This window comes from Lynx rufus, unplaced genomic scaffold (assembly GCF_022079265.1).
Source record: "Lynx rufus isolate CCGP_SWC_20201006 ecotype Redwood Valley unplaced genomic scaffold, mLynRuf1.p SCAF_20, whole genome shotgun sequence".
Taxonomy (NCBI): Eukaryota; Metazoa; Chordata; class Mammalia; order Carnivora; family Felidae; genus Lynx; species Lynx rufus.
This window is the reverse complement of record NW_025814835.1, coordinates 15,906,593-15,926,078: the sequence shown is the minus strand read 5'-3', so window position 1 is coordinate 15,926,078 and position 19,486 is coordinate 15,906,593. Positions and strand designations below refer to the sequence as shown.

Here is a 19,486-nt window from a genome sequence, read left to right as displayed (position 1 = left end):
CCTAGGATATTAGATGGCATGCATACAATGGATAATTAAAATAGGCCGAGGGAATAACAGAATATACAGATTTTGATTTTCTAGGGAAAGAAATGGGAAGTGGATAAAATATCAACACTGAATTATCACTGAAAAAAGAAAAGGACCCTGCTTAATGTTGTGTCCCGGAGAGTTGCACAGCCAATTTTTAGTAGGGAACAGAATGCTCACCGGTGAAGAAAAAATGAGAAAAGGTAGTTATAAATATCAAAAAAGGAGAGGTTCTATTTATTTAAATTTTGGGTACAGTAAAAACATTGCACTAAGAACAAAGTATAAATAGTTGTCTTGTAAGAGATAAGCATAAGAGAAATCTTACTGGAGTGCCCAAAACTCCAGGAGGAAAAGACACATAAAGAATATGTAGAGAAGAATCCAATGGCGGCGTCTTTTTGCATATTTAATTTTAAGCATAGATTTCTACCTTATCCTAATATTTTCCCACCTTCATTTTTTAATCATGTCTCACAACGTGCCGTTAAATATTGAAGTTTTAAAGACATTTAAAATAGTTCGCCATGATTACATTTATAGGTTTTGGTTGTGGTTAAGATTTTTATTTTACCTTTTATATTTAGTTATTTTGTGATCACATAGATTGTATTTTCCTGGCATGGCCCAGTCTATACTGATGATGCTTTTTTAAAAATTTTTTAATGTTTATTTTTGAGAGCGAGCAAGAGAGAGAGAGAGACAGAGAGAGAGACAGAGCATAAGCAGGGGAGGGGCAGAGAGACAGAGAAACACAGAATCTGAAGCAGACTCCAGGCTCTGAGCTGTCAGCACAGAGCCTGATGCGGGGCTCAAACTCGTGAACTGCGAGATCATGACCTGAGCCTGAAGTTGGACGCTTAACCGACTGAGCCACCCAGGTGCCCCCTCCCTTTCCTAAATTTTTTTTTTAATGTTATTTATTTTTGAGAGAGAGAGTGAGCAGCTGACAATGTTTTCTTAATAAGCATTGGGGATTTTCTAGACACGGGCACACCATTCTGTTGCAATTGTAGTTACTCAAATGCCAAAGAAAACTGTACATACATAATAAACAATATGTAAGCTTTTTGAGGCAAGGATGCTTGTTTATTTTGTTCATTTCTTATCTGCACTGTTCAGAATTGTGAATGGCCCTGTTAGATCATCAACACATTTATTTCACTGAGTGCATTAGAATCAATTTCTTTTGTCTACAGATTACCATTTGGAAGGAAGCAAAAAAAAAAAAATTAAGGTTGAGTCACTGGAAATTCACAAGAGGAAAACGTATGCAGCTTCAAATCACACACAAAAATTGTGTTTGGAGAGTGAAAACTGTAGACTTTGGAAATGGCAATGTAAGAGAAGAATGCTTCTCAGATTCTGAGAAGAATGGTCAGCTCTAATAAAGACAGCTCAACTGGTGCAAAATTTGAGAAAAGATTTGAATTTAGATGAGATTCAGGTTTGCTAAAAGAGCTGAATTTGGAAGAGAATCTTAAATGTTTGGTTTCTTTTTGTTTCCCCGGTGTTTGGAACAGTGCAGAGTATGTGGCACATACACAGAAAGAATGAGTTTAAAGGAGATTAAAGATGAGAGGTTGCATATATATTGCAAATAGATGGCCCTTATCCTTGAAATCTTATGCTAATGAGAGAGAGGAGACTATCCTGAAAACAAATGATTGAGTTCATGGTTGGAAACTCATTGGCAAAGTAGCAAGAGAAGGAGCCCAGTAATGAAAGGGGGTAGGGAAAGTCTGGTTGTCTGTGAGCATATTTTTTTAATAATAAAGGGTCCATCAAGGACATCAGTCAATTGGGAATATCCAAGAAAGACTGGATGGATTGTTTGTATTTCTAATGTAACATCGTAAGTTCCTTGGGTTTCTTAAATCACTCTGGGATGATATTTTGTACTTCATTCAGTATATCTTACACATCTGTTTTTCCCATTTCTTCTAGATCTAGATATTTCTGTACTAGTAGATCTTTTTCTGAACATTGTGACTGCTCTTTTCTGAGGCCAAGGCCAAATTATACATGCATCTTTTAAAAGACAATAGCTCTGTGGTTGAAGAGTAATTACTTTTCCAACTTTCATAGTAAATTTTCTTTTAAAACACTATCTGCAGTGTGAAATTGAGTAGACATCTGATGGAGCTCAACCCATTTATTTCTCCCCTCAAAAAATCATTAAGTTTGAGTCACATTGAAAGCTGTGCTGACATTAAATAATGCATTCTATTGCTTTAAATTGCTTTTCTACCTACATATTATCCAGGTACAAAAACACCTCACAGTCTTCCACATTTTGAGCTTGTGTGCTTTAAATACACACACACACACACACACACACACACACACACATCCACACACTTACACCACTTCATTATTAATAGATAATAGCAACACAAAGAGAACAACTTGACATAAAGTTTTGGCTTTTTGGGTTATAATCAGTAATTTTTGTGATCAGGGATGTTATTGCCATTGGCTTTTTTGAGTGTTATTTAATTTGGTACTAATTTTCCAACAAAAGTGCTTGCTATGTTATAATTTGTTTTGCCTTTTATGAAGTTATCTTAATTATGCAGAAAATGTTAGCACTATGGTTGACTTTAATTAGCATATTCCAAGAAGAGAATTTAATCCAAGCAAGGATATAAGGGTATTGATTTTCTGTCTTCCATGTCACAGGGTCAAGTATAATGTGGATGCTGTTTGTATTAATATAAATTCCTAGCAATAGCATTGAAATCTGTCACTATTATTGATTCCTGTTTTAAATGGCCAATGCCCATTGATCTGAGCAGAAAAAATATTGGGATGGATTTAGCACTTGCTTGCTTTGACTTGTAGTCAATACATGACTTATTGAACAGACATTCATAATATTGCACTTTATGCATACCCATCAAAAAGCATGCAAAAAGATACAGTGGATGGGTATATTAGAAGTGGCTTGTAGACCACATGTCCTTGCTGGTTATTTTCTGATGGATTTCCAGGGAGAATGGAGAGAAATTGTGCATAGATGTGGGTATCTTGTAAAGTGCATATAGCAGAAGCTATGGTATCTGATATATTATCATGGAAGTATCTGGAATTTGTGAGAAAATCCCAAGACACTAAGAGTATTAGAATATGAGAGACTTTCTGGATACCTATAGACAATCACAGAAGTAATGACAATATAGGCAGTAATGAATATGTGGCTAAGTTTGAAATTCAACATTTGTAGATCTAGGAGCTTATGGGGTGAAATAGTCTATTTCCTATTTCTTAACAAATAATAATTTTATCAATTATCCCCAAACTACCCCATGTCCAGGGGAGTTCAGATCTAGAAAGCAGAGGTACCACACCACATGACCTAGCAAAGAGTTATCCCTGTTTTAACTAGGCCTTTATATTCATTTAATACCAACCCAACCTCAGACTTTTTGATTTAGCCCTTTATCTTGTCTCACTATTGTACTGCATTCTGTGGTCTTGAAACTAATATTTTTTGGTTTGTCCCCATTTTCTGTTGTTAACTCTTCTGGTTTTACACAACTTCTCCTGGTTATGGTCTGTCTGATGCCTATGTGAGCCTGATTTTTACAACTTCTCATAATTTTCCAAAGGGTAGAGAAAAAAAACATACGTTCTATCTTCAAGAAAAGCACCTACAGGTGATCCTGGGACCTGAGCTAACTTTGAATGTCATGCCTTCATTTCCATAGCTCCTGTGATGTTTCTTGTTTCTTGAAACAAGTGTAATTGGGAAAGAGACTCAGGTAACCTTGAGCAAGTCACTTCATCTCCTAAGATCCACCTCGCTAATTTGTATAATGATGATCTTGATTTTAATTTTCTGAGTGATACTGATCTGTAGAACCTCTATTTAACAACAGTAGTAGTTCAATCAAATTTCATTGTGAACTGGGCTTTCTTGTGGTTATAGCTTGGTATCTGCAAAGGACTTAGGTAACTGGTTGATAAGTATTTGAGTTTGGCTGAATCTTAAGGCATTATGTTCTCAAATATTTAAGAATGTTGAATTTGGTTGTTCTTGTATGAATTACACTCTATACATTCCCCAATGCAATAACCTTCCTGGTTTCACCCTTTTAAAAAAAGACCCATCCTTTAAAAGAAATCACAAAACTGTGGGGGCATCAATCCAAAGCCAGTCTCTGGCGATAGGCAACCTTGATCTAACACTGGATTCCACCACTTAGTGACTGTGAAATTCACCAAGTCTCTCAATTTTCCTAAGGATATTTCCTCATCCATTAAACGAGGATAAATAAAAAAAAGTGAGGCTTAAATAAAAATGTGTACATACTTAAATGTGAAATATTTGTTTGCTATTATGCCATTACTATTATCAGTATTATTTTCCTCACTATTATTATTAGCTACCTAGTTTTATCAAACCATGATTTGACACTAGTAAGCTGACCACACATCATTTACAATTTGATGGGTATGTTTTAACTCCAAAGTACATTCATGTCCCAAATGACTGCCTTACGTTCAGAGTGGGAAGGGATAAAATCTGTACAAGGCATGAGATTGAGCACATCTCTGTAAGTTCAACGGGGCAAAAATGAGGCCTAGAAAATAATTGTAAAATTTTGTAGGAGTCAGAATATAAGACTGTTGTTTACAGAATCCAGTTCCTTGTGGTGCAGAACTCAGGTCTGTGTTTTCTCAATGGATGTGAGCAGAGCCCCAGCCGGATCGGACCCGAGGCAGGCCCTGTGGAGCCCTGCAGACACAGTTCACAAGGCTGTGCTTTCTTCCAGGCCCAAGAGTGTGTCTGCTGCCATGTCTTCTGTTTTTTAGGACCTATTTGATTAGGTCCTACCCAAGATAATCTCTTTTGATTAACTCAAAGCCAACTGATGAGGGACCTCAATTCCATCTGCAAAATCTCTTTGGCCCTAGAACATACCATAATCAAGGGAGTGATGTCTCGTCAGATTCACAGGCTCTGTCTGAACCCAAGAGGAGGGGACTATGCAGGCAGTGACAGTCTTGGGGGCTACCATGGAGTTTTGCCAACCGGAATTCTCCTTGAGTGACAAAGGCATTAATAAAAGGACTACTATTGGCTGGCCCTGTCAATAACCTTTTCATGGAAGCAAATTATTATATGCAAGAGGTTGAGATAAACCCAGCTTTGGATTATAGAGGAGCTGGCGACCCATGAGGGCATATAGAGCAAACAAAGATTTGAAACGGGTGGAGAATAACTGCAGAGGACCAGAGATGAGACTAGTCTGCCTGGAGAAAGGCTTAAGGAAAAGTAAAGTTCAAAACCAAGATGGAACCAGTTGATAAGGAGGTCTATAGATTTGTAGAGCAGAGAAGTTTATGTTTCCTATAAACTTTCAAGCACAAAAGGCAATATTTATAAATAAAAATATTCCCTAAGATACATAAAGAGAAGCTAACAGGATGATTTATTTGTTTTTCCTCCAAAATGAGGTAAAGACTTTAGGAGAGCATATGAGTTCAAAATGTATCATTTATAATTAAAAAAATTAAATATTTAGCAAACCTCAGAGAGTGAGATACAAAATTTTTTAAGGTTAAAATACCAGATGAAAAGATAAAACAAGTAAAGTTAACTACATATATATAAATATTCTGTATAAAACTAAAGTTCATGTTTGATAAACATTTATAGTAAAGGAGATCGAAGGTTAGTAGTTTTATACAAACTCATCATCTAGTAAGTGAAAGATAGTCTTTCAAAAAACAGTGTTAAATACCTGAGGGGTATAAATTGACCATACCTACCATTTTCTGAATGTTTGATCACTGCTGAGCTCAGTGATTTATATCCATTCTCCTAATTTTAATGTTTAGTTTGATCTTGGTACTAGAGTTTTCAGAATGAATATGATGATTTATAGAGGTTGACTGCCTTAAGTCCCCAAGACAAGATGACAGAGCCCTCCCCAGTCAGTGCCAGGCCTGACCTCAAAGCTTCCTCTTTCATTTTTCTGCCTCCCCCCATTCTAGTACCCCAAATATAAGTAGTTAAGAAGCAGGAAGTTTAGGTAGGTCTCAAATATGCAGAGTACAATGCTTAATCTCTTTACTAGTGAAGGAGTTTTTAAAATCAGATGTCATTTTCATTTATCAAACTATAAAGATCTTTTTTCCCCTCATTTGTAAAGAAGTTTATTTATTTATTTTGAGAGACAGAGCAGGGGAGGGGCAGAAAGAGAGGGAGAGAGAGAATCCAAAGCAGGCCCCAGGCTGGTAGCAGAGAACTCCAGAGCCCCAAGCCGGGCTTGATCTCACAAACTGAGCTGAAACCAAGAGTCAGATGCTTAACCGGCCGAGCCACCCAGGCGCCCCTTTTTCCCCCTCATTTTAATTGGCACTTATCAAGTTGGCTGGTCCTCAAATGACAATAGATTCAAAACTTCATTTAATAGCCTTGGTTCATATCTGAAATCACTGTGAGAGTATCATGCAATAAACATTCTAAAACCTAGCATTCTGTTCATTGTCTTTAGCCACCGAGGAACCTGAGAACATTTTCCTTAAAAATTTTACAGGCCTAATTCTTGGGTCAGTGCTGTAAAGATTAGGACATGGGGGTTGTAGATTGTCTAGTCACCCTCATGATAGGCTGAAACAAAATTTAGTCCTTTAGCGCACACTACATATTTGGGAGGTAGCCCCCAGAAATGCTGGTAAGAGAGTAAGAGAGTCAGGGAAGAGGAAGGAGCCAGTGAAGACAATATTCTACACCAGCTGCCACTGGGGACTCTGGAGGCGGAGTAGACCATGAGCTGGGAAGAGTAGATAAAGGGCAAGGGAACAGTGGTATTTATCACCAACTCCCGCCAGTCAATGTGTGAGTACTGTTCCTACGGCATGTTAACGTGCTGATGACACTTTGGACAACTTAACAAATAGTTGAGTAGGTTCTGGACACTGGAGAATGCCCTCAGACAAAGAGATGTGGGACCCAACCTCCCAGTACATGACAAATACTATAATAGTAAGGCTAAGGGCTATGCGTGGGGTCTTGAGACATGTTTTTATCAATATTTATTTGTGCCTTAACTTTAGGTAGCTTCTGTATTATGACTAAATAATGATATGTAGAGAATGGCACATCAAACATATTAATATTCATGAAGGAAATGTGTTAATATGATAATGTTTATTATATAAAAATTTTATTTTATGTTATTAAAAAATTTTTAATATTTATTTATTTTGGAAAGAGACAGAGACAGAGTGCAAACAAGGGAGAGGCAGAGAGGAGGGAGACACAGAATCCAAAGCAGGCTCCAGGATCTGAGTTGTCAGCACAGAACCCTATGCGGGACTCTAACCCATGAATGGTGAGATCATGACCTGGGCCAAAGGTAGATGCTTAACCAACTGAGCCACCCAGGTGCCCCTATTATATACAAATTTTGTTTGTAAAAATATCATTTAATGTTTATTTTCTTTTTGAGAGAGAAAAAGAGAGTGTATGGGAGTAGGGGAAGGGCAAAGAGAGAGGGAGACACAGAATCCGAAGCAGTCTCCAGGCTTTGAGCTGTCAGCACAGAGCCTGACCTGGGGCTTGAACCCACACACTGTGAGATCATGATCTGAGCTGAAGTCGGATGCTTAACCGACTGAGCCACCCAGGCACCCCTATATAAAAACTTTAAAATAGAATCCAAATTGTATATTTTATCATTTAATGCAGTAGGTTTGCAATGATGTTAAAATATCAATAGGAAAATCTAAGAAGAAAATTCAACAAAAGATACATAGCTGTTATCTTTAGGTATTAATTTTTGTCCATATTTAATTACTATATTTTTATATATCCTTAAATATGTAGGCATTCTTTTTATATTAAAAATGAATAATTACATTCTTATTTTTAAAGACTGGTTTAGAAATAAATTGTGATTAAATAGTTTTGAGAGATATGTGATTATTTTCATAGTGATGAGTTCTTTTTTTTTTTTTTTTTTAAGTAGGCTCCACGCCCGGAGCAGAACTTGAATTCATGACCTCAAGACCAAGACTCGCATGCGTTACTGACTGAGCCAGCCAGGAGCCCCCATAGTGATAAGGTCTGATCATTTTCTCTCACAGGCTGATACCTGTCTATACCACTTACAATATCTCGGGTAAGCATACAACGGAGGACCACATATAACGGATCTAAATTTTAAAAGTCGTAAATCGAGAGCAAGATGATGGAATAGAAGCTTCCAGTCCTCACACCGCCCATAGAAACATCAATTTTAACAACCGTTCATGGACAAGAATACCATTATGGGAGCCCAAGAATACAGCTGAGAGATTCCCAAACTGAAATGGAGCAAAAAATCTGAGAAGAACTTCATTTTATGAGGCCAGCATTACTCTGACACCGAAGCCAGATACAGCAACTTTGTTTGCAATATACAAGCAAAGTGTAGACTGTGTGAACACGCACATTCACATACATGTATACACACACACACACACACACACACACATCTCTTCTGTATGATCAGATTGCATAAATCGCTAATTAGACATTTGGATGGATAAAATGCCCAGTGTGTAATTCTTGTTGTGCTGATCAGCAGCACAGAGGATTGGCCCCCAGTTCCATCAAGCTGATAAAAAGCCAGTCCTCTGCTTCACTCAACATGCAATAATCATCCTGTGTAGACCTATCTTCTCTCCTCTAGGTCTCCATGAAATCTGATAATTGTGTTACTTTGTGTGTGGGGGGGGGGGAGGGGGGAGAAAGCCATTTCACAGCATCGTGCAAAGGGAAGCAGTGCATCAACACTTTTGGATGCTGAGCATTTGGCAACATTTTTCTCTTGGGCTGTGAGGCACGTATCCTGGAAAACCGATGTACTTATTATGGGTTTTCCAATTGCACTGCATCGTTAGACATAAGGTTTTATAGAAGACATCAGGTCAGAGATGTCCCTTTCTGTGCTTTGGCTGCTTTACCTTTTTTCAAGACCATTCACATAATAAGAAGTTATTTCGAAGCAGCATTTCACAAGAAAAAAAATACAAATGCATTGTAAATAGCATTTAATTTCCTGCAGGAGAATAGCTCAAAAATGGTAATTATCTAAAGCACTGAAAAAAAAAATCCAGCAATCATTAAACAGGTTTCAATCTTTTGATAATAAATAGATGCACAGGATCTAACTGGCATTAGAAATAATGAAACATTTCATAGTTGGCATAATATTTTTTGTTGTATCAATATTTCAAAATATTACAAAAATCAAAATAACAAATTATGAACAATTGAGCTTGAAAAACATGAAAAGAATTACTGCATATCCACAATAAAGGGGATGAAAAAGAAAGTTATTTTACATATTTTTCACACAACATTCTTTGTTGTCTGGGCTCTATCTGTCCTCAAAAGCAGAATAAAAAGGCAAGAATATTTCTGATCATTGTCAAGAATTGCTTTAGGATTTCCAGTTCTCTTATTGCTTTTAATTTTTTTTAACACTTATTCATTTTTGAGAGAGAGAGAGAGACAGAGTGCAAGTGGGGGTGGGGCAGGAGAGAGGGGGACACAGAATCCAAATCAGGCTCCAGGCTCTGAGCTGTCAGCACAGAGCCCAACACGGGGCTTGAACTCACAAACTGGGAGATCGTGACCTGAGTCGAAGTCAGATGCTTAACTGACTGAGCCAGTCAGGCACCCCTCTTATTGCTTTTATATTAAGCAAGTGAAATGACTCTGTTTTATTTCTCAAACTGTGAAAGTTGTTCCCAACTGCATCTACTCTATAGTGTTTATGACAAAACGTCTAGTCTCTTTATCAAATATGCAAATGTTTATTTTAATTTAATGTGATGTTTCCAATTCAGTTACGAGTTTCCTGCAAGGGTGAACGGCTTAATGAATTAATTCTGATGCCCGCCCATTTCTTATTATTTTGGGTCTCAATACGTACTACAAGGAAAGTCCTTTAAAGTCTGCAGTGTAATCATTCTGTAAAGAAACTTATGTTATGCATACTCGTAGGGTCACAGTAGTCTCATGGTTTCTAGTATCACAAAAATGCTTTGAGATTTTGATGAAATCTGTGTGGATCTATGGATCATTTCCTTTGATAACATACAATAAATGACAAAAATAAATATGCAATTTTGGTGGCTCTCTGTCCTTTTAGAGTTTATGGGTTTCATTTGAGGACCCCCAGTTTATTTTTCTTCCCTATGTGTGGCGAATGGGAATTTAGAATAAGCAAAAGGGGAAAAACAAGTGGGCTATTAAGTTTGAAGTGTGATGATGGCTTCACCTTTGTGCACCTCTGTCCCCTTTGGCAAAATGAGGCGATTGAATGAGATGATCTCGGAACCCATTCCACCTCTGACATTCTATAATTATATATAACAATTACAATGATGTTGATAATTTCTCTAGAATAGCCATCCTCAAACTGTGCTCTTCAAGCCATAGGGGTATTAGGAGGTGCTTAAGAGTTATCACAAGTTTGTTAATCAATGCACTGCATCTAAGACTGGGTTTAAGTGCTCAGATACTAACTGGAGCAGTTCCTCTTGAACGTAATTAGGCATCTGTGTGTGAGTTCATTTATATATTTAAATGCTGTGCGGTATGCTAGCCACCGGTCAGAGGAGGCTATTGAGCACTTGAAATGTGGTCAGTGAGACTCGAGGAACTGAATTTTTAGTTTCATTTAATTTTAAGTTAAGCAGCAACTTAACTAGTTTCTAAGATGTTGGACAGGGCAATTCTAGGAATTTCTGAGCGAAATAACCTGCCTCAGTTTCTTATTATTAGAAATCTTTTTTTTTCTTAATTTCAGTCCCAAATCTACTTTGTATTTAGGTCTGATTTACTTATTATTGTAAAATTGAGATATAATTGTCATACATTATATGAATTTCAAGTGTCCAACATAAGGTTTCAATATTTGTATATATTGTGAAGCAATCACCATAATATAAAATAATTAAGTCATGGGGATGTGATGTACAGAATGGCGACTATACTTAATAATACTGTATTATATATTTGAAAGTTGCTAAAAGAGATCTTAAAAGTTCTCCTCATTATTAACAATCTTTAAACATCAGCTGATGACTAATTTAAAGAGTTATTTAGAGGCAATCCAAGCATCAAATGAATAATTGTACTGGGTGACTGAAGTTTTTGAGTTAAAATCTTTTGCTCAGATTATAAAGTAGGCACAGACTTTGACTCCTAAGATCCGGGGTGAATTCCACCTCTGAAGGGTAGTAGCGGAGTGTTCTGTCAAGTGAGTCACTGACATCTGTAACCCTCCCCTCCTTTGGTTAAAGCAAGTACAATCATTCCAATCTCACAGGATTGCCGTGAGGATTAAAGACAATCATTTGTATGTAGGTCCCAGTGAAGTGCGTGGCTCATGAAATTTACTTTCTACGAGTGCTATTTCACCTCTCCATGTAGTTATGTAACGTGTAAGTCAGGCATGTTTAATTCATCTTTTGAAATGTACAGATAAAATATATCTTTAGTGCCGAGGATGGAAAAAATAAAACAATGATACAGATGCTGCTAAACCAGTTTTACTTTTCCAAATGTGACTTCTAATTTGATGGCTGACTGTCCTGGTATATCCCAAGACTCAATAAGGAGATTGAGGATGAAGATTTACAGTTATAGCTTAATATAGACAGTACAGCTTTGAATCTAGCAAGTATATCCACTGACACTAGCAATAACATTACTGTCAACTCCAGAGTGGGCTTGTCACTGAGTCTTGAAAGACCTGTGCGTGTGCTGATGCGGCTATACATTTCTTCCTTGATTTGACTTCTCCAGAGGGACTAAGTCACCTGTAGTAGAGGCATGTTGATTTCCCAGGAAGACAGTGCAGGTGAATAGCATTGTGATCGCCTCTACCCTAGGGGAATTAACCTTAGGAGAATGATCCAACTTTCTCTTCATAAATCAAAAAGGTATTTCTTGGGATGCCTGGATGGCTTGGTCGGTTGAGCATTGGGCTCTTGAGGTGGGCTCAGATCATGATCCCAGGATTATGGGATCAAGCTCCGTGTTGGGCTTCACACTGATCGTGGAGCCTGCTTAAGATTCTCTCTCTCTCCCTCTGCCCCCTCCCCCACTCACACACCCTCTCTCTCTAAAATAAAAAAATAAATTAAAAAAGATGAGAAGATATTTCTTGGGCAAATTTCTGAGTGAGGAACACCGAAAGGAGACTCTATTTTCTGTTACTTAATAAATGTAGTGCTCCCAGCATGCCCTGACACCCACAAATGTGAGACATGAACACAAATTTTCCAGTTATATGTATTTTCCACTTATGTTCTTCAGTATCTTTTTAAAATTTGAGTATAGCTGACACACAATGTTACATTATTTTCAGGTGCACAACCTACTGATTCAACTTCTCTATATGTTATGCTATGCCTACCACAAGTGTGAGCTACCAACTGTCACCATGCACTATTACAGTATCATTGATGATATTCCCTGCACTGTGGCTTTTATTCCCATGACTTATTTATCCCGTAACTGTAAGCTTGTATCTCCCACTCCCCTTCACCCACTTTGCCTCTCCCCTCCCCTCTTCCCCATGGCAACCATCAGTTTGTTCTCTGTATTTTTAGGTCTGATTCTGCTTTTTGTTTGTTTTTTCATTTGTTTTGGTTTTTAGATTTCACAGATGAGTGAAATCATATGGCATTTGTCTTTGTCTGACATATTTCACTTAGCATAATATCCTTTTGGTCCATCTGTGTTGTTGCAAATGGTAAGATTCTGTCCTTTTTGTGGCTGTGTAATATTCTGTGTGTGTGTGTGTGTGTGTGTGTGCATTGTATATATATATATTCCATTGTGTTCCTTATCTACTCATCTATCAATGCAGATGACATGATACTCTATGTAGAAAACCCTAAAGACTCTACTAAAAAACTGTTAGAATTCAGTTTTTCATACTGAATTTCATACTGATGAATTCAGTAATGTTGTAGGATATAAAATGAATTCCCAGAAATTGGTAGCATTTCTATAAACTAATAATAAAGTAACAATTGCACCAAAAATAATAAAATGCCGAGGAATGAACTTAACTAAGGAGGTGAAAGACCCATACTCTATAAACTATAAAACATTGATGAAAGAAACTGAAGATGACACACATTGAAAGGTATTTTCCACTTATTCTTGACTCTAAATTCCAATTCACAGATTTCCACTCTAAATGTGCTTAAGGGGAAAGAGTTTTTCAAAAATTTTAGTCCAGGTGATTTATTCCCATGCTCCATCAAATTCTTGAGTTTCCTTGTAGTTGAAAGCCAGAAACCTAAAAATAATTCTGTTTTATATCTAGTTAACATACTTCTTTCCTTAGAAAGGATTGTTACATCTATATTTCTTTGGGTGACTCCAAAATCTAAATGCCAGCTCTTCTCTTGGGACTCTCTTTGAACCCCTATGGCATAAAACAGATTTGTTCAATGAATCTCAACCAACTTACAAGATGTTTTACTGGATCAACAAAAAAATAATATTTTTATGGTGGAGGTACATGTTTTTCTGAGGACTAATAAAGGTCTGGACTTATTTTACCATTAAAGATATATTAGTAATTAGTGGCCTGTTTGCAGGTGAAGACCTTCATTGACATTTGGGAAGCTGTGTCCAAGCAGCCAGTTCTAATTGACTTCAAAATGTGAAATGGCTCCACAGTGAATTACTGAATTATAAACCTCACCTCCTCCACTAAGATAAATTTTATGTAAAAATCCTGGGCATCTTCTGAGAGGGCCTGACCTGCAGGGAACCTGTCTAATTCTGATGCTCTGCAAAACTACATAATGCAAAGCCCTTTGCTTATTCTAAAAATAGTGAGTATAATTAGTCTTGCAAATCAATGTTTCCACTCATCAGGATGACAAAATAACTTGTTAAATAGCATGCTTAATTTACATATCCAAGAGTCAACAAAAGCTTCATCTACCATTTATTTGATTATATCCTTTTAGGAGAAAAAAATGCAGTTCATTGGCCGGCTGCCACTCTCCAAAATATAGGAGGTAATTAGAACCATACTGTTGTCATGTTTTCGTAGCAAAATACAATCTGCTTTCAGAGCAAATATGCCATTATCTTATCTGGAGCTCCTTTATTCATAATTATTATGTTATTTACGCTTATGGGCAAAATTAATAAAAATATGAGTAAATTGACAATGGATTTTACATGTACCATCTTGTGTTTATCTCAACAAAATTTTTAGAAATAAAAATAAATATCACATACACACGCATATATTTGTAAATACTTTTTTGTATAATAAAGGACAAAATAATATGCAATCATAAATGTTTAATAATTACAAATCTTTAATTTTTTCAAGTGATATGAAACATAGTAATGTAAAGAATTTTACTGATACTAGAACTGTACTATAATTAAAACATTTGGGGGCCCAGCAGCAAAAATCTACCAAGTTTATGAGAACATGTGAAAAATTTAAAGAGAAGGATAAATTTAGGTGTGTATTTCTTTTGTATTTCTACTTTCATCTCTGGATGTGGGTTACTATTTTTTGGTTCATTTTAAAACAAAGTTCCTATGAAATTTGTTTATTCCCATAATAAACAAAATACTATTAATATTACTATTAATCTGCTTAGTTTTCAATCATCATATCATGATCAGTTGACTCAAATCTTTTGTGGATAGTAACTCTTCCTCGATTGTCTGCTTCCCCAAACCAAAAGTGTTACGAGCTTTTAAAAGTATGATTTTACTCATATGTGGAATTTAAGAAACAAAACAGATGAACATAGGGGAAAGGAAACAAAGAGAGGGAAGCAAACCATAAAATACTTTTAATTATAGAGAACAAACTAAGGGTTGATGGAGGGAGGTGGGTGGGGGATGAGCTAGAAGGGTGAAGGGTGTTTTTTTTTTTTTTTACATTTTACTTATTTTTGATAGAGAGAGGCGCAGAGCACAAGTGGGGGAAGGGCAGAGAGAGACGGAGACCTAGAATCCGAAGCAGGCTCCAAGCTCTTAGCACGTCAGCACAGAGCCCGATGCGGGGCTCGAACTCACAAACCCACAAACCGTGAGATCATGACCTGAGCCAAAGCCGGACACTTACCTGACTAAGTCACCCAGGTACCCCTAACTAACTAGAATTTAAATAAAAACTTGAAATAAAAAAAAAGTATGGCAGTTTTCCAGCAATAAATAGATTTGTCAAAGAGCTGGAATACTTGAAATTATTGACACCAGTGAATTCTTGTTGACAGATCTCACTGGGAAGAAGTTCATTATAAGAAATTAGCTTTAGTAGCATGACCTGAGAATTAAGAATGAGAATTTTTGGCATCAGGATAGAATAGCATCATAATATGGGTGCTATTTACAAGGAAAAATGTAAATTTAATTCCATTTAAAATCATGAAATACTTGTTGAATAGATGCATTGAGCTGGCCTACTGTGTTTCAGGTTCTATTCAAAGGTTTGAAAAACGAAAGAGGAATAAAGCCAAAATGGTCACTTCCCTTATAAAACTTCCACTTTAATGAAGAAAAGAGAAGAAAAACCAGTACTTTCACTATAAGGGGAAGGGTATATTGTGAAAATACCTAGAAGAATGAGCTAGGCTTGTCCAGATGTCCTTTAAATTTTTAATATCTGAGGGTATTAAATATAAGTTAAAACATGAAGGATTAGTAAAAGTGTTTAAAAAATTCCTATTTTACTCTTGCTTCCTCGGCTTGTTGATTTTTAAAATGCTTTAGGTCAAATGTTGCATTATTTTATGTTTAGGTTAAACTACTACTAAGCTTACTTAATAATACTCATGGCCTAATAATACTTCTGTATTATTTGAATTTACTAACTAGACATGATAAAAATGTATTTAACATCTGAAGTTTGAAGAATGCATCATTCTTTCTAAACAGAATATGAATTGCATAAAATTCTCACTTATTACAAGTACGTGAAGGAAAGGAAAAGGAATCAAAACATTTAAAAAGTAAATATTCTGCAGCAAGCCTTTCCTAGGTACTATAGCATCAGGATAACAATAGCATAATGACAAATGTTATTGTTTTTATAAATATTCATACATAACAGATACTTATATATGATTTATACAGACGATAAATTATATAAGTTTATAGTATAATGGTTGATACAATTATTATCCCTGTGCAGAATTTTCCCTACATGCATGGTTTTATATTAAGTTTGTAAGAAATTAAAAATGAGTTACAAACCACTTTATGTACATTCTACTTGTTACGACGATTATCCTTGAATGACAATTATGTTAACTTATTTTATCAACAATTATATGGCACCTACTATGTGCTAAACCCCAAGCATAGAAAGAATTCAATACCTAACCCAGTCCACAAAGAGCCCACAATTTAGAGAGGAAGTTGGACACGTAATGGTTCCTTATGTAGTTCAGGAATGAGCAAAAACTCTTACATCTGTAATCTCATTTGATCCTGATAAGGTAAATAAAAAAAGTATTCTTTTTTTCCTTTTTTTTTTTTTTAATTTTTTTTTTCAACGTTTTTTATTTATTTTTGGGACAGAGAGAGACAGAGCATGAACGGGGGAGGGGCAGAGAGAGAGGGAGACACAGAATCGGAAACAGGCTCCAGGCTCGGAGCCATCAGCCCAGAGCCCGACGCGGGGCTCGAACTCACGGACCGCGAGATCGTGACCTGGCTGAAGTCGGACGCTTAACCGACTGCGCCACCCAGGCGCCCCAAGAAAAGTATTCTTATCACATTAACTTTACATTATTTCTTAATGCTTATTTATTTTTTGAGAGAGAGACAGAGCATGAGCGGGGGGAGGGTCAGAGAGAGAGGGAGACACAGAACCTGAAGCAGGCTCCAGGCTCTGAGCTGTCAGCACACAGCCCGACGCGGGGCTCGAACCCACAAACTGTGAAATCATGACCTGAGCCGAAGTGGGATGTTCAACCAGCTGAGCCACCCAGACGCCCCTGTCATGTTAATTTTAAAAGAAGCAGTTAAATGACTTCCCTATTACCACGCATTTCGTAAATTACAGAAGCGCACTATGTGGCCGCAGATGACAGGAATTCACAAAGCTAAATAAAAACCACTTGAATCAGGTCCAAAAATCAGAATAAAATATAGAATTTTTAGATAAAAATTTATCTAGATAATGGTCTCTAATGCAGCTTCTCTCAATTCCCCACTAAAAAAAAAAAAAAAAAACAATTAAGAAATGGAGAAGAGATGAACATTAATCTAAGAATGGCAATTAGCTATTACCAACATCTGGGGCTGGAGAAGAGATTCATTAATCACAAGATGTGTGGATCCCAATTAACAATCATAATCAGAAGTTATTCATTCGTTATTAAATGTTTGCTGTGAGCCATTTTGTTCTTCCTTGAAAGAGAGGTAGTAATATGATTTAGCTTTTTATCCCTACTATTCTGGATCTAGTTTGAAAAAAAGAAATATCTACACTGAGCAGAAAACTGGGCAAGCAGTCCTTCTGTCTGAGATGGTCAATATGAAGTCAATCATTTTTAACTTCCCAGAGACTGCCACACCCCAAAAACAGAAGGGCAAGGATTATTCATGTGTGTTTATGTCGGTGGGAGCAGGGGTGAAGGTCTGGGCATGAAGCCCAACATGGCAGCTGTAATTTAAGAAACAGAGTGAATGGAGTCAGAAGAGTAAGGCATTCTTTGTTTTTGTATTCCATGATTTCATATCATTTTTAAAAAAAGCATTAATAGAGGTGCCTGGGTGGCTCAGTTGATTAAGCGTCGGACTCTTGGTTTCGGCTCAGGTCTCACAATTCTTGAGTTTGAACCTAACATAGGGCTCTGCTCTGACAGCGCGGAGCCTGCTTGGGATTCTCTCCCTCTCTGCTCCTGCCCTACTCTCGCTCTTTCTCTCGAAAATAAAATGAATAAACATTGAAATTGTTTTCTACCCAGCTGGTACATTCATTAGCATTAAACGCTAGATCCTTCTCTTTCTTGACCCCAAGAAGCCATGCCCACAAAGTCCTAACCTCCTTAGGCAGGGTCCCTCTGTTCCATTTCTGAAACAAGCTCTCAGACAGTAGCCTGAGTTGTCCCCCAAGGCTGTGAGCTGCTGACGCTTCTGGCCCATCATCTCCATGGCAGCCTGATTCGTGGCATGCTTCTCCTGCAGAGCGGGCTGCATTTTCTCCATTTGCTTGGTGAGGAAGTCCATCTTCCTCTTGAAAAAGCCCTTGGCATCCTCAGCTGTCTTTTCTATATAGTAACCTGTTCCCACATTGATGAGGACATGTTCCACATCATGTAGCTTCCCAGGGACATACATAGAACTCTTCACTGGGACAAGTAATTCCCTTCTTTTCCCTTGTCGTCATGAACAAGAACTCCAGCCAGTTCTCGAGTATCTCTAGCTGCGGCAGGTTCAGTTTGGTGATGTTAACTGACTCGGTCATGTTGGGAAGGATATACATTTTTTTTCAAAAAGCATTAATATAAGCACTTAATAATAGGAGATAATATTTCTACGCAGTAATACTTAATAAATTATATGCTTGCTCATCTAATTCAGGCCACATATGTGGGAACGACAAGTATTCCAGCTCTTAACATTACAAATAAAATTTAGACCAAGTTCACGAACATCCCTCCTTCTGGTATAAAATGCTTGCTCCAATCTAGCAAGACCCAGTGGGTATGAGCAGTGACAAGGGGAATTTATATACCCTGAATGGCACCACATCTCAACAGACTGCTCCTTACTCTAGATTAAGTAAATATATACAAATACCCCTGAGTTCTGCTTCTGCTCAGGACACAGGAACCTTCAAGAAAGTGTCATTTCCGAACCAACAATGACAGAAAAAAAAAAAAAAAAAAAGGAGATTATTTACAAAATCATAGCTTTCTATTGCGCTCAGCAGAGAGTTAAAGTCATGAGTCAAGTAAACTGTATTCCAGAAAGAGATAATCCCCTTTTGTGAGCAACGGGACACAGGAACTGTTTTATTTTAGCCAATAGAAGATGTGGAGGCCATACAAACAAGTAAGAAAGAGCTGGCTGGAATCGTAACACATTACTAAAGAGCAAATGTGGGCTAGCAACAGGTTAGAATAACTAAAATCCGCAGACCCAAGGAGGGGCTTATGTTCACGTAGAAGCCTTTTGCATTGCTCCCCAATAGGTGATCATGAGAGAGGTCAAGGATGTGGTGGGAGACGAGACCCCTTCGGGGGTGCAGGAGGCGGCCGCTGCCGGGGCACAGACACACAGCCCTGCCAGACGGCCTTCATCCTTCTCTGCTATGAAGCAAAAACCCTAAAACTAGGTGCATGCGCAGCAATCGCTCAACACCCAGGGCCACTTAAAAATTAATTAATTCTGAGAAAAGAATAGAAGCAGAAATCCCTCTGTTTTTGATTGAGGGTA

At 37.3% G+C, this 19,486-nt stretch overlaps 1 pseudogene; it reads right to left on the bottom strand.

Annotated features, from left to right (window-relative positions):
- Window positions 1-18,037: 18,037 nt before the first annotated feature.
- Window positions 18,038-18,515, bottom strand: LOC124517023 (prefoldin subunit 5-like; annotated as a pseudogene).
- Window positions 18,516-19,486: the final 971 nt, after the last annotated feature.